The sequence below is a fragment of the Mustela nigripes genome, chromosome 2 (genome assembly GCF_022355385.1).
Source record: "Mustela nigripes isolate SB6536 chromosome 2, MUSNIG.SB6536, whole genome shotgun sequence".
Lineage (NCBI taxonomy): Eukaryota > Metazoa > Chordata > Mammalia > Carnivora > Mustelidae > Mustela > Mustela nigripes.
Window position 1 is genome coordinate 22,225,245 of NC_081558.1, and position 14,924 is coordinate 22,240,168.

The window sequence follows — 14,924 nt, forward strand, 5'->3', positions numbered from 1 at the left end:
TCTCAAAACAAGAGCTACCTCAAAACAAGAGGACCCAGCAATTCAATTCAATACATGTATACCAAAGAAACATGTTTCCATATGAAAACAAGTACACAAGTGAACTTGTACATGAAGACCCATAGCAACATTTTTGGTAGCCAAAGGGCACAAACAACCCAATGCCCATCAACTGATGATGCATGAACGAAATGTGGTGTATTCACATGATGTAATATTATTAAACCAAAAAAGGAACAAAGAACTGACGAGTATGAACTTTGAAAACATCGTGCTAAGTGAGAGAAGCTAGACACCAAAGACCACATATTGTCTGATGCCATTGACATGTAGGGTCCAGAATAGGCAAACCCACAGAGACTGAAAGTAGACTGGTGGTTGCCAGAGACTGGGAGGAAGGGGGAATTGGGAATAACTGCTAACAGACCAGGGCTTTCTTTTTTGGCATAATGCCCCAGTCCTATAGGTACATAGTGTTGATGGTTGTACAACTCTGTGAGTATGCCACTGAATTATACATTTGAAAATGGGAGATTTTTAAAAATCTCAATAAAAAATGGCATTTTGCAGGCTTTAAGTGATACATATATTTGAATCATCTTATTTAAATTAGGTTTCTGTGCTCTTTATTACAAGCAAACGTTGCCTTTTTTTTTTTTTTTTTAAATATTCTGTCAGGGTTTGGTTTTGAGGCACTGCCAACGTGGGGTGAGAACATGTGTGTTTTGAATTGTCAGGACCTGTATCCTAGTTCTTTTGCTTCCACTCCCCCCAGCTCATTTTACAGAAGAGAGGGAGGAGACCGACTCATCACCCAAACTGGGTCTCCCTAGTGGCAAAATGTTGGATGAATAGAATCTAAGAATCAGACAAGAGAAAGTGGACCTTGGCAGTCAGGATTGCGGTTGCCTTTGGTGGGGATGATTATGACTTGGAAGGAAACAGGAGGGACATTTCTGCAGTTCTGGACATATTCTATTTTTTGTTCTGCACACTGTCTACAGGAGTGTGTTCAATTTGTGAAAATTCCTCCCGGGGTGTGCACTGTTCTGCATATTTGTGATACTTCAATAACAAGGAAGCAATTCAGTCCGACCTCCAGATATGTGTCTGTGATATCAGCAAACTGGGGTGGTGAGCCGGGGACCAGAGTTCACTGATTTGGCCTGCTGCTTTGGAGGTGACATCAAGCCATGGCCATTGCATAAGGTCTGTTTGCATGGACACGATTTTGTAGGTGCTCTCTGAGTCCTGCTTCAGGGCCCTGTCACTCTGATAGTGATAGTCCTCACTATCTCCTAATGACTGTTTTCAAGAGCAAGGTTGTGGCTAACCTGTGCTGCTATGCATTGGAGCTGCTGGACCAGGTGATGGTGAATCAGGTAGATGTGACCCACTCCCTGCTCAGTCATCCATATCAGACACTCAGAAGTCACCTACCATGTCCTTGCTCTTTCCACCTGGACCCAGAGATGTTCTTGTGGGTGCTGCCACCAAATGACCCTACTGGCCTTCTAGTGGCTCAAGTCCACAATACCATATCGAAAATACTTAGTGACAGATGTCCTTGGGCATCTAGATGTGTTTGGATTTGAGCAAGGTGATACGTTTGCATGTACTGGATATTATGTAACATAGCAGAGACAGCCCGAGGCAGCTCTCTGTAATCAGACAATGATGAGTATTTACAACGAAGTATGATAAAGACTACAAATGGTCTCATGTCAGTTCAGGCCTGGGCATGCTGTCAAGGGCGTTTGCATCAAACTTCAAAAAGCTTTTTGGCTTTCAGAGATTTGGGATTTGGAATTGCTTAAGAGAGAACATGGACCTGTATCAGTCAATTTTACTGTGGAGTGAATGAGTTTTCAGTTCTTTCTTGACAGAGATTTTCATGGCGCAGGTGCTGCGTGGGAAAGGTAGTGGGGAAGTGTATTGGGTGGGGAGGAATTTCAGAGTCCCTGAGCAGTGCCTCGGGGTCAGCAGATGCAGGGGGAGGAGTGGCAGGAAGATACCCTCGATGAGGCGTCGCAGAGATGCCTGGTGTAGCGCCATCCTGTTTGGGATTCTACTCTCCTTCATGACACCTGCTAAACTGTCAATGCTTGTTAACATTTCATCGATTTCTGCAGCACAGTGGGGGCTTCCTGGAGCGCTCAACCAGAGCCACAATTATAATGTAAAATTTCTGGAGACTAATATTTATCTAAATGAAGTTAATTATAGGTGAGATAAAGCTCACTGAGACATGTGTTTTGAAGAGATTAGAATTGAATTCCTTGAACAAGAAGCAGGGGAAACCATTCTTGGAAAATTGATTTGCCGTCCTTCCTGCTAATCATGCAACAGGACAGAAGTTCACTGTGGGAATGACTTCTAAACGCCTCTCTTTAGAACTCTCTATGCTGGTAGGAGAGGAATAAACAGACAAATCTCTCATCACATGGGGAAGGCGTCTCCCACAACCACACCCTTGTTAATTAATCTTGGTTTAAACAGTTTAAAAGCGGGGCGCCTGGGTGGCTCAGTGGGTTAGGCCGCTGCCTTCGGCTCGGGTCATGATCTCAGGGTCCTGGGATCGAGCCCTGCATCGGGCTCTCTGCTCGGCGGGGAGCCTGCTTCCTCCTCTCTGCCTGCCTCTGCCTGCTTGTGATCTCTCTCTGTCAAATAAACAAATAAAATCTTTAAAAAAAAAAAAACAGTTTAAAAGGAACAGCAAAGAAAATGGTGGTGAGGGATTGTTTATATGTATATGGGATGGAAGAGGGCAGGTAACAGTGGGTGTGGTTGGTAAGCTGATTTTAATTGTGATTGGTGATTACAGTTTACTAAAATGTAACATTTTGGGGGCTTTTTTACAACCTCAGAAATCACTTCTGGACTCTCTCTTGCTTCTTCTGTCACCTGCCTATCAATATATTTCATTTTGATCCATTTAATAGATATTTGTTTAATAAATGCTTTCTGTGATGCTGGAGATGCCATGAAGGTGTAGGAGGTGTTAGGGAAATCCAGCTGTTAAGACATGGTCCTGGTCCTCTAAAGCTTATTGTCTGGTGAGGCAGACAAATAAATTTGTTAGTCACGTATGTGCAGTGGGAGAAGTGAAGTCCTGTGATGGACGTATTTGTCGAGTGTTGTTGTGGCTGAGAGGAGGGTTATCTAAATCACCCTGGTGCTCAGGGAAAACTTCTTATAGGAAATGGAACTTTGAATGAAACATTTTCTTGTTGCGTACCTGTACAAAAAATTTAAATAATTTAAATAAAAGGCACAGATTGTAATATAGGTCATTGAATTTTGACAAGTGTATACATCCATGTAAATACCACTCAATCACGATATAAATCATTTTCACAGAAATTCCCTTCATGCTTCCTTCCAGCCAGCATCCCAGCCCCATCCACCACTGCAGAAGCAATCAGGTGCATTGCCCTTGGTCTAGGCATTGACAGTAGGAAGAGGAAGAGAGAGGGCAATTCCCTGGGGAGGAATATTCTGCAAAGGCAGGGACATGTGAGAAATTGTGGCATAATGTAAAGGGCCTCCAGTCCTCTGGTATCGTATTGCTGGGGCTGAGGCATGTCCTCTCTGTTGGGGTAGAATCTCACAGAGATGACACTAGGAGTCAGTTCACCAAGGGATGGGAAGCCAAACAATTTGATTTTCATCCTCTAAGACAAAGGGAGTGTGGAAGTGTTTTGGGGAGGGAGTAGTACTGGTACTATGACCAGTATACTTATTATGCTTATTATTATTATTATTATTGCTAATTAAACAAGGTAATTTTTCCCCAATTTTTTATTGTGGTGAAATATACACAATGGAACATTTGCTTTCTTAACCATTTTTAAGTATACAGTTCAGTGGTCTTAAAACATTTGTTATTGTGCAACAATCACCACTACCCATCTCCATCTCCAGATCTCTTTTTATCTTATAAAACTGAAACATACTTATGAAATAATAACTCCCCATTTCCCCCTGCCCCCCAGTCCCTGGAACCCACTGTCCTACCTTCCTTCTGTATGTATTTGACTACTTTAGAGACCTCATCTGAGTGGATGCCTGGCTGGCTCAGTCAGTAGAGCATGTGACCCTTGATCTTGGGGTTCTAAGTTCAAGCCCCATGCTGGGTGTAGAAACTATTTAAAAAAAAATAAAGGCACCCCGTGTAGGTGGAATCATAGAATATTTGCCCTTTTGTGACTGATGTACTTCTCTTAGCATAATGTCCTCAAGGTTCATCCGTCAAGAATATGACAATTTTCTTCAAGACTGAATCCTTTATATATATAGACACACAGTTTACTTCTGCATTCATCCTTTAATGGACTTTTGAGTTGCTTCCACATTTTACCTACTGTGAATAATGCTGTTATGAATTTAAATGTACAAATATCTGTTTGAGACGCTGCTTTCAGTTCTTTTGAGGATATACCCAGAAGTGGAATGGCTGGATCATATGGTAATTCTACATTTATTTTTTTGAGGAACCACCCAACTGTTTTCCACAGTAGGCATCCTATGTTATACTCCCACCAGCAGAACACAGGGTTCCAAATTGTCCAAACCTTTGCCAACACTTGTTGTTTTCTGTCTTTTTTTTTTTTTTATTTTTTGATAGCATTCACCCTAATGGTATCTCACTGTAGTTTTGATTTTCATTTCCCTGGTAACTGAGACCTTAATTTTAAAGCAGTCACTCTGGCAGAAGTGAAGTTGGAGGAATGGATGGAAACCACAGTGGAGGAAGAGAGACCCTGACAGATGTGATTACTGTAATTCGGAAGTGATGGAGACTCGAGGCAAGATGGTGGTTGGTGGAAATGGAGCAAAGCAAGTAGATGGTAGAGGAGTTAAGAAGACAGACTCTCCACGACTTGGTGGTTAGATAGAGGTTGAAGGAAAGGGAAGAATTTACAAACTAAGGCACCTACAAAGCAGAACACACATGTTTTTTCCCTCAGCAACACCAGATTTTGTGCATGCTTCGTGCCCCACCATATTTCAAGATTTTCCTCATTCAGTTACCAGCTAGTTGGTGGCGAACACTAGAACTCAGAACCCTGGCTCCCAGCCCAGGTGGGGAGTTATTTCAACCATATTTTTAGGGCCCCTTAAATATCTCAAGAATGGGCTAATTGTTTTTTTGTTTGTTTGATTTTTGAATAGGCTAATTATTATGCTTAAGCCAATCAGTCTTGGGCTCCTTTCCTCAAGGAGTGACTGGTATTTTCAATCTATGACTTTTTAAAAAAGAAGATGTATTTATCATTTGAGAGGGAGAGAGAGAGAGAGTGCATAAATAGGAGGGGCAGAGGCAGAAGGAACAAGAACCCCAAGTGGACTCTGCTCTGAGCGCTGGGCCAGAGGTGGGGGGCTTGATCCCAGGACCCTGAGGCCATGACCAAACTGAAACTGAATCCTTATCTCAATAACGATGCCATCCAGCTGTCCTCATCGACGACTTTTTAAAAACAGCTTTATAAAGATATGATTCACATGCTGAATCTGCAATTCAGTCCAATCTGCAATTGGTCCATTTAAAGGGTGTAATTCAGTGGTTTTAATATATTGACACATTGTGTAGCCACCACCACAATCAATATTAGAATATTTTTATCACCCAAAAAAGAAAGCCCATACACATGAGTATCACTCCCAAACACCACCTCCCCCACCAGCAGTAGGCATCCACTAATTTGCTTCCGTTCCTATAGATAATGTCGATTCTGGAGTACTGACATAAATGGAATCATACAATATGTGGTATTTTATAATGAACTTCTTCCTTTTAGGGTGTTTCCAAGATTTAGCCATGCTGTAGCGAGTGTTAGCACTTTATTTCTTCTTCTTCTCAATGAATAATATTCCATTGTATGGATATGCCAAATTTTGTGCACTAATCAGTGATGGACATTTAGTTTTTTTCCACTTTTGGGCTAATATGAATAGTGCTGCCATGAACACTCATGTACAAATCATCTATGATTTTATTTTTTTATTTTTAATTTTTAAAAAACATATAATGTATTATTTGCTTTAGGATTCACAGGTCTGTGAATCATCAGTCTTACACATTTCACGGCACTCACCATAGCACATACCCTCCCAGTGTCCATCACCCAGCCATCCTATCCCTACCCTCTCACCCCCTAGCAACCCTCAGTTTGTTTCCTGAGATTAAGAGTCTCTTATGGTTTGTCTCCCTTCCCGGTCCCATCTGGTTTCATTTTTTCCCTCCATTCTGTCCACAACTCCACCCTGCCTCTCAAATTCCTCATATCAGAGAGATATATGATTATTGTCTTTCTCTGTGAAATAATTGTATTTTGCTTAGCATAATACCCTCTAGTTCCATCCACATTATTACAAATGTCAGGATTTCAATTTTTGATGGCTGAATAATATTCCATTGTATATCTATACCACAGCTTCTTTATCCATTCATCTGTTGATGGACATCTAGGCTCTTTCCATAGTTTGGCTATTGAGGACATTGCCACTATAAACATTCAGGTGCATGTGCCCCTTTGGATCACTACATTTGTATCTTTAGGGTAAATACTCAGTAGTGCAATTCCTGGGTCAAAGGATAGCTCTATTTTCAACACTTGAGGAACCTCCATGCTGTTTTCCAGAGTGGCTGCACCAGCTTGCATTCCCACCAACAGTATAGGAGGGTTCCTCTTTCTCCACATCCTTGCCAGCATCTGTTGTTTCCTGACTTGTTAATTTTAGGCATTCTGACTGGTGTGAGGTGGTGTCTCATTGTGGTTTTGATTTGTATTTCCCTGTTGTTGAGTGATGTGGAGCACTTTTTCTTGTGTTTGTTGGCTATCTGGACGTCTTCTTTGCAGAAATGTCTATTCATGTCCTCTGCCCATTTCTTGATATTTGTTCTTTTGGTGTAGAGTTTGATAAGTTCTTTATAGATTTTGGATACCGGCCCTTTATCTGGTATGTCATTTGCAAATATCTTCTCCCATTCTGTCAGTTGTCTTTTGGTTTTGTTAACTGTTTCCTGTGCTGTGCAAAAGCTTTTGATCTTGATGAAGTCCCAATAGTTTATTTTTGCCCTTGCTTCCTCGCCTTTGAGATGTTTCTAGGAAGAAATTGCTGTGGCTGAGGTCGAAGAGGTTGCTGCTTGTGTTCTCCTCAAGGATTTTGATGGGTTCCTATCTCACACTGAGGTCGTTCATCCATTTTGAGTCTATTTTTGTGGGTGATGTAAGGAAATGATCCAGTTTCATTCTCCTGCATGTGGCTGTCCAATTTTCCCAACACAATTTGTTAAAGAGGCTGTCTTTTTTCCATTGGACATTCTTTCCAGTTTTGTCAATGTTTAGTTGACCATAGAGTTGAGGGTCTACTTCTGGGCTCTCTATTCTGGCCCATTGATCTATGTGTCTGTTTTCTGCCAGTACCATACTGTCTTGATGATGACAGCTTTGTAATAGAGCTTGAAGTCTGGAATTGTGATACCACCAACTTTGGCTTTCTTTTTCAACATTCCTCTGGCTATTCGAGGTCTTTTTTGGTTCCATATAAATTTTAGGATTATTTATTCCATTTCTTTGAAAAAAATTGGTGGTGCTTTGATAGGGATTGCATTAAGTGTGTAGATTGCCTTAAGTGGCATAGACATTTTTACAATATTTGTTCTTCCAATCCATGAGCATCGAACGTTTTCCCATTTCTTTGAGACTTCCTCAATTTCTTTCATGAGTACTTTATAGTTTTCCTAGTACAGATTCTTTGCTTCTTTGGTTAGGTAGGTATCTTATGGTTTTGGGTACAATTGTAAATGGGATAGACTCCTTCATTTCTCTTTCTTCTGTCTTCTTGTTGGTGTATAGAAATGCAACTGATTTCTGTGTATTGATTTTATATCCTGACACTTTACTGAATTCCTGAACAAGTTCTACAAGATTTGGAGTGGAGTCTTTTGGGTTTTCCACATAAAGTATCATATCATCTGCAAAGAGTGATAGTTTGACTTCTTCTTTGCCTATTCAGATGCCTTTTATTTCTTTTTGTTGTCTGACTGTTGAGGCTAGGGCTTCTAGTACCACGTTGAATAGCAGTGATGATAGGGGACATCACTGCTGTGTTCCTGACCTTAGTGGAAAAGCTCTCAGTTTTTCCCCATTGAGAATGATATTCACTGTGAGTTTTTCATAGGTGGCTTTTATGATATTGAGGTATGTACCCTCTATCCTACACCTTGAAGAGTTTAGATCAAGAAAGTATGCTGTGCTTTGTCAAATGCTTTTTTCATTATCTATTGAGAGTATCATATGGCTCTTGTTCTTTCTTTTATTAATGTACTGTATCACATTGATTGATATGCAGATGTTGAGCCAATCTCGCAGCCCAGGAATAAGTCCCAATTGGTCATGGTGAATAATCCTTTTAATGTACTATTGGGTCCTATTGGCTAGTATTTTGGTGAGAATTTTTGTATCTGTGTTCATCAAGGGCATTGGTCTGTAATTCTCTTTTTTGTTGGGGTCTTTCTCTGGTTTTGGGATCAAGGTAGCGCTGGCCTCATAAATGAGTTTGGAAGTTCTTCTTCCATATCTATTTTCTGGAACAATTTCAGGAGAATAGGTATTAATTCCTTAAGTGTTTGGTAGAATTCCTCTGGGAAGACATCTGGCCCTGGACTCTTGTTTATTGGGAGATTTTTGGTGACTGCTTCAATCTCCTTACCAGTTATGGGACTGCAGTTCTTCTATTTCTTCCTGGTTCAGTTTTGGTCATTGATATGTCTCTAGAAATGCATCCATTTCTTCCAGATTGTCAAATTTGCTGGTGTATTGTTGCTCATAATATGTTCTTATAGTTGTTTGTATTTCTTTGGTGTTGGTTGTGATCTCTCCTGTTTCGTTCATGATTTTATTAATTTGGGTCCTTTCTCTTTTCTTTTTGATAAGTCTGGTCAGGGGTTTATCAACCTTATTAATTCTTTCAAAGAACCAGCTCTTAATTTTGTTAATCTGTTCTACTGTTCTTTTAGTTTCTATTTCATTGATTTCTGCTCTGGTCTTTATTATTTCCCTTCTCCTGCTGGATTTGGGCTTTCTTTGCTGTTCTTTCTCCAGCTCCTTTAGGTAGGTTTAGGTTGTGTATTTGAGACCTTTCTTGTTTCTTGAGAAATCCTTGTATCACTATATATTTTTCTCTCAGGACTGCCTTTTCTGTGTCCCACAGATTTTGAACAGTTGTGTTCTCATTATCATTTGTTTCCATGTATTTTTAAAATTCTTCTTTAATTTCCTGGTTGACACATTCATTCTTTAGTAGGATGCTCTTTAACCTCCATGTATTTGAGTTCTTTCCAACTTTCCTCTTGTGATTGAGTTCTAGCTTCACAGCATTGTGGTCTGAAAATATGTAGGGAATGATCCCAATCTTTTGGTACTGGCTGAGCCCTGATTTGTGACCCAGGATGTGATCTATTCTAGAGAATGTTCCATGTGCACTAGAGAAGAATGTGTTTTCTGTTGCTTTGGGATGGAATGTTCTGAATAGATCTATGATGTCCATCTGGTCCAATGTGTCATTAAAGCCTTTATTTCCTTGTTGACCTTTTGGTTGGATGATCTGTCCAGTGGGTGTGTGTGTGTTAAAGTCCAGTGAGGGGATGCTAAAGTCCCCTACTATTATTATATGATTGTCAATGTGTTTCTTTGATTTTGTTATTAATTGGTTTATATAGTTGGCTGCTCCCAGGTTAGAGGCATATATATTTAAAATTGTCAGCTCTTCTTATTGGACAGACCCTTTGAGTATGATATAGTGTCCTTCCTCATCTCTTATTATAGTCTTTGGCTTAAAATCTAATTAATCTGATAGAAGGATTGCCACTCCAACTTTCTTTTGATGTCCATTAGTATGGTAAATTGTTTTCCACCCCTCACTTTAAATCTGGATGTGTCTTTGGGTATAATAAGAGTTTCTTGAAGACAACATAATTATAGGTCTTGTTTTTTATCCATTTTGATACCCTGTGTCTTTTGATTGGGGCATTTAGCCTATTTACATTCAGGGTAACTCTTGAGAGATATGAATTTAGTGCCATTGTATTGCCTATAAGGTAACTGTTACTGTATATTGTCTCTGTTCCTTTCTGGTCTGTTACTTTTAGGCTCTCTCTTTGCTTAGAGGACCCCTTTCGATATTTCCTATAGGGCTGGTTTGGTGTTTACAAATTCTTTTAGTTTTTGTTTGTTCTGGAAGTTTTTTATCTCTCCTTCTATTTTCAATGATAGCCTACCTGGATATAGAATTCTTGGCTTCATGTTTTTTCTCAATTAGTGCTCTGAATATATCATGCCAGTCCTTTTTGGCCTGCCAGGTCTCTGTGGATAAGTCTGCTGCCAATCTCATATTTTTTCCAGTTGTATGTTACAGACTTCTTGTCCCGGGCTGCTTTCAGGATTTTCTTTTGGTCACTAAGACTTCTAAGTTTTGCTATTAGATGATGGGGTGTGGACCTATTTTTATTGATTTTGAGGGGGGTTCTCTCCACCTCCTGGATTTTGATGCTTGTTCTCTTTGCCATAATAAGGAAATTCTCTACAATAATTCACTCCAATATACCTTCTGCCCCCCTCTCTCTTTCTTCTTCATCTGGAATCCCAATTATTCTAATATTGTTTCATCGTATGATATCATGTATCTCCAAATTCTCCCCTCGTGGCCCAGGGGTTGTTTGTCTCTCTTTTGCTCAGCTCCTTTATTCTCCATCACATGTTCTTCTGTATCACTGATTCTCTCTTCTGTTTCATTTATCCTAGCAGTAAGAACCTCCATTTTTTATTGCACCTCATTAATAGCTTTTAAAATTTCAACTTGGTTAGATTTTAGTTCTTTTATTTCTCCAGAAAGGGCTTTTGTTTCCCCAGAAAGGGAATCTGTAGTATCTTCCATGCTTTTTTTTTTTTTAATTCCAGCTAGCACCCTGATAATCATCATTCTGAACTCTAGATCTGACATCTTAGTAATGTCCATATTGATTAGGTTCCTAGCCATCAGTACTGCCTCTTGTTCTTCTTTTTGAGGTGTGTTTTTCCACTTTGTCCTTTTATCCAGATAAGAATAGATGAATGAGAGAACAAAATACTAAAAATGTAGCAGTGACCCCAGAAAAATATGCACTAACCAAATCTGAACTTGGTGGGGGGGGGGGGGGGGGGGGGGGAGTTGAGGAGAAGAAAGGAGGAAAAAAAAAATATATATATATATTAGACTGGTGAATAGAATAGAGCCACTCATTTGATTTTGGGTGTATTTTGGTCTGTTGGAAGAAAGTGCCTCCCAAAATTTTAAAGGAAAAGAAATATATATATATATGGATAAACACAATGAAGGGATGGAATATGACTGTAAAGATGAAAATTTAAAAAGATTCTAAAAAAGGATCTGATTATCTTATCTGATAAGATAAGAAACTGGTTGAAAAAAGAAAAAAGAAAAAGAGGAAAGAATGTCACCAGGTTGGAGACTAGAACAAAGTCGTGTGCTAGATTGAGGGTATATTTTGATATGTTAGCAGAAACTGTATCCCAAAAATTTAAAGGAAGAAAAACCTATGTATACAAAAAATAAGACTAAATATGGTGAAAGACTAGAACATGAGTATAATAATGAAAATTTAAAAAGATTTTTAAGAGATATTGATAAGATAAAATAGTTAAAAAATATTAAAATAAGAAAGAGGAAAATTTTAAAAAATAGAATGAGAAAAAAATAAAGTTAAAAAAATTTAACTTTGAAAGACTAAGGAATCATGGGGAAAAACCCCATGAATTCTATGTGCTGTATCCCCATAGCTCTGAAGTTTTGCAGTTCTCATTGATTGGTGAACTTCTCCTGGGGGAGGGGCCTGTTGCAGTGATTCTAAAATGTTTTTGCCCAATGTAGAATTGTACTGCCCTTGCCAGGCGCTGGGCTAAGCAATCTGCTTGGTTTCACTCTCAATAGCTTTTGTTCCCTGAACGCTTTCCATACTACTTTGGAGGACAGGAATGAAGATGGTGGCCTCCAGATTTCCATCCAGGAAGAGCTGAGAGCTCAGGGCCCCATTCCTCAGTGTGCTCTCAGAGAAAAGCAGTCAATCCCTCCCATCTCCCTGGTCTCTGGCCCCACTCTGAACTCACCCAGCCTGTGACCAAGCATTCCTATCTCTAGTGCATGGCCCCATTTGGAGTCTCTAATCCCAGCAGATTCCTGCTATGTGCTCCCATGCAGCTCTTCCTGGAGGAAGAAGGAGGGGGTCTCCTGGATCTGCCACTTCTGAGGTTCCTGCTCGAAGAGCAGTGGTCCAACTGTGCTTTGGATCATGGTTTAAGGTAACCTCAAGCTGAAAGCCCACTCCTCAGCTCTGTCTCTGCAGCTGGCTTCCTTGCTCTGATACCTGGGAGCTCTGCCACACTCAGGCACCCCTGGTCTTTTTGTGACCCTGCAGTTCCTGAGACCACACTGTCTCAGCAAGGGCTCTACCTCCTGCTTAGCCTCTAGAGCAATGTCCCTCAGTGGAGAAGACTTCTAAAACCTCTGACTTTGTGCTCTGGGGCTCTACTGCTTGCTGGGAGCCAACCCCCCCCCCCCCATGATCTATCTTCCCATATATTGCCTCAGATTCACTTCTCTACACATCCTACCTTCCAGAAGGTGGTCACTTTTCTGTTCCTAGAATTGCTGCTCTTCTTCTCTCCGATCTCCTGTTGAGTTTGTAGATGTTCAGAATGGTTTGATAACTAGCTGAACTCCTGGGACCTGATGATATTTGGGTCTCCTACTCCTCCTCCATCTTGCTCCCCCTTCCCAAATCAATCTATGATTTTAGATGGGAATGGCTACCTAGTGGGGTTGTTGCAAAAATAAAGTGAGAGAGTACATGCAAAGCAACAAATTCAGTGCTTAATACATGGCCAAGTGAAAACTAAATGGTGTTTCCATATGAGGATGGTGATAATGATGACAGGAGTCTCTTTTAGGAACAAGAGTTTGTTTTTTTTTAATTGAAATATAATTGGCATATTACATTGTATTAGTTTCAGGTGTACAGCATAATGATTTGACATTTTCATGCATTATGAAATGACCACCACAATAAGTCTAACTGGCATCCATCACCATCCAGTCTCAAATTATCTCTTTTTCTTTTAAAGATTTTATTTATTTATTAGACAGACAGAGATCACAAGTAGGCAGAGAGGCAGGCAGAGAGAGAAAGAGGGGAAGCAGGCTCCCTGCTGAGCAGAGAGCCTGATGCGGGGCTCAATTCCAGGACCCTGGGATCATGACCTGAGCCGAAGACAGAGGCTTTAACCCATTGAGCCACCACCCCTCAAATTATCTTTTTCTTATGATGAAAAGTTTTAAGATCTATCTTCTTAGCAAGTTTTGACTATGCAGTATAATTTTTGGCTTTTTTATTTATTATTATTATTTTTTTTTAGAGAGAGAGAGCGAGCTTGTGAGTTGGGGCAGGGTCAAAAGGAGAGGGAGAGAATCCCAAGCAGACTCTCTGCTCAGTGTGGAGCCCTACATGGCTCTTGATCTCATAACCCCAAGACCATGACGCAAACCAGAACCAAGAGTTGGATGCTCAACCAACTGAGCCACTCCTATAGTAATCCTAACTATGGTCACCATGCTGTACATTCCTAGAGGTGGTTATTAATGTATGCCAAGCATTTCTTTCTTTCCTTTTGTCCTATTCTCCAAATCATGTTCGTCTTTCCCTTTTAAGTTTCTCCTTTTCTCTTGTTTTCTTTCCCCTTTCCCACCCAAGTTATACTTTAACCTTATTGATGATTCCCTTATGTATTGCTTAGTGCCTTGTAGCCTGAGCACAGGGCTGTAACTTTTGTTACATTTTGGGAATGACCTGGACCATGTCTTGGGTGCAAGTAGGGAAATGCATGGGAGATTATTGCTGGGAAAGTCTAGAAGAATTTTTATGGACTCAAGAGGCTCTATTTAGGTGGCCAGACCTAATGTAAGGTTTTCACAATTATCCATGTTTTATAACTCCTTTTTATAGCAAATGCTCAGAGGTTTTTGTCCTTAACAGTGCTTGGGTGTTTCTATACTTCCTGTGTAAGATAATTATTTTTCATAGGCATTTGTTTTAATATTAAATAAATTCTTTTTATCAACCCAAACAAAATGGCAAATAACCATGAAGAAAACTTGCATTTCAAAGTTCAAGTGGTTAAAACATTTTGAGAGCAAAGTTCTATTTTATTGATAGGAAATTGTTAAATTTGTTTCTCTGTAAAATCTAGTAATCTGTTCCCTTAAGTGAAGAGAGGTAAATATGTAATAAATAAATATTGCTTGGCACAAACAATTGATCAAATATTTCAATGAAGACAATTTTATGCTCAGTGTTGGTGTTGGATGGTGCCGGCATTTGAAACTTCCTTTCATATTAATTCATATTAATTCAATATGTCACTGATCTCTCTCTTTGATTCACACAAAGGAACAGAGACAGTTCTTTTCTATGGGATCTCAAAAGCAAAAGCTGAACTGACACAAGCAGAGGAAATGAAACAAGATTCATTAGGCCTTTTTGAAAACATGTGACGTGGTTGTGCTTTCTTCTGACTAAATTGATAGTTTATTTGCTTTTGAAGTATGAAAAAGGAAAACAGTTACCTGAAAGAAGCGCCAATCCCTGGAGGAAGGACAGCCTGCCTTTGGGAATTCTCAGCCCCTCGTGGACTGTTCACTTTTGTGAACCGCTTCTACAAAGACAACATTAGAATACAAATTTGTTTGAAAAATTAAGTTGTTTTTCATGCTCTGAAAAGTGAACTTGTATGAGTAAACACTTTCTGGCTTAGCTTTTCTTTCTTTCTTTCTTTCTTTCTTTCTTTCTTTCTTTCTTTCTTTCTTTC